The sequence below is a fragment of the Nestor notabilis genome, unplaced genomic scaffold, assembly GCF_000696875.1.
Source record: "Nestor notabilis isolate BGI_N333 unplaced genomic scaffold, ASM69687v1 scaffold12028, whole genome shotgun sequence".
In the NCBI taxonomy this organism is placed as follows: domain Eukaryota; kingdom Metazoa; phylum Chordata; class Aves; order Psittaciformes; family Psittacidae; genus Nestor; species Nestor notabilis.
In genome coordinates this window covers 110,272-112,224 of record NW_009938938.1, presented here as the reverse complement: position 1 = coordinate 112,224, position 1,953 = coordinate 110,272, and positions in this window count along the sequence as shown.

Sequence of the window (1,953 nt, the reverse complement as noted above, 5' to 3'; positions counted from 1 at the left end):
TGTTCTTAGTTGACATTTGTGCGTTCACCTTTGTTTTTCTAAGATGAACATCACTGCCTCTGCTTTCTACTAAAGTCCTTGTAAGTTTTTCTTAATCTGTGTGGAAGAACCTTGGTTGTGAGGCACTGTATCTTAATCTTCGTTACTGAAATCAGAATTGCTAGGTCGTCAGTACTATCGTATTGCCAGCATTATGGGTTTTCTGCTGTGCCCTCCTTCTGGTTGCAGTCCCCGTTGGAAGGATGCCCCTGGAAAAGTGCCACTAACTCAGGAGCAATGAAAACTTCCTGGGGTCAGCTGTGGGTATTGCCATTCCTGAAATAACTCTGGGGATTAAAACCCAATAATAATAAAGGTGGATTTGCTGACTTCCAGCTTGCCATGAAGACTTACAACCACCAAACAGCCCAGACTAGACTGAAATAGATCATTTTTAAGCTTTTTTTTTCTTAAATTAATGGAAAATTATACTCTTTACTTAACTGTCAACACAGAGGTGTAACTCTTTGTGTGCAGACCAGCATTCCTTCCTGCTGCAATGGAGCGTCCTCCAAGCACATTGCCTGGAGTTTGCTGCGAGTGCCTTTGGCTGGCACCGAGGGCTTTCAAACAGCAAAACAAAACCTGCCTCTTCTAATTTAATGTTGGTTTTAATCTGCATCTGCAGTGGCAGCCTGCTAAAATCTAAATCAAATCAGGAGGTGGGGATTGAATTTATTAAGATTCTGCTTAAGCTGGGTGGAATAATGCAAGAGGCTTTGAGAGCACCGAATTGCTTTGGTTTTATTGGGAACCTGGTTTAAAAGAAACAAAACAAAACAGATCCTATTTTTTCTTGAGCATGTGGAGCTATTTCTGATTTACTCTAACACATCATTCAAAGGCGTCCCGGAGGATTAAAGAAATGCTTTTCTTTCTGCCCTTGTGGGTGGAGACGTGTGTTGGGAGGTTAAGTGCTCTGCCCAGGGTTGTGTCTCCTCATAATTGTCCAGTCCCAGTGCTTTGAGATTGACCCATCTGCCTTTTCCCTTTATAACAAGCTCCTCCATAAGATGAAGAAGTTAAAGCTAATGAAGCCAGGACATGGCATAAAAACAGTAATAATTATGCTAGAGGTGAGATTATGGAAGTAAAGTTTCATAGAGATGCTCTTCTTCTGCCCAAGTGAGTACCTGCCTGGGGGCATGGTTTGGTGACCTGGTGGCTGTCATCCTAATGAGTTTAAGTGGTAAACATACAGTGTGTGAAGCCACTTCGGAGGCTGCAGCAGTTGGAGACAGGGAAGTCGAGAGACGTGAGCATTGTGCTCCAGTGTTCTCCCAGCATGTGCTGCCTCCAAGCCTTGTTGGGTTTTATTTAAAGCTGCCCTTGTAAACATCTAAGAATGACAAAGTGCTTTTATTTTGTTGCTGTGTGGTTTGATATATTTGGGATTTACGGGTGAAAGGGAAAGCTGGATGCGGGTTTGTGTAGCAGCCTGCCTTGCCTGGAGGGCTGAGCACTGGCATCTCTACTGGAGCGCAGCAAGGAGGCAAGGATGGTGAAAAAGCACAATAAAAAAGGTGGTCCCCTCTTTGGACATGTGTGAGCACGCACAAGAGGACAGCATTAGAGATGCTTGGGGAAATGCATTCATAACAGCCTATTCTAACAGCTTGCAGCTGTTTAGCAGGATGGAAGATCTTGGTGCAGGCAGTGCTTAAGCAGTGCTTAAGGATTTCCCAGCTGGAGAACAAGTTATTCCCAGGGCTCCTGAGACCTTGCAAACACCTTTGTCTTATTGCCTTCTGTACTGCATGATCCTTTGCATGTTTTGTATATCCACAGAGTAGCAGAAAATCATTTATATCATGCAGATTGTGTTGTTTTGTTGTCAGGGTCCTGGCAGGATGTGAAATCTTCCACCACCAGGTTGTAAGTCCATCCTTGGGTGGTAGATGCTGAGAGTTTCTA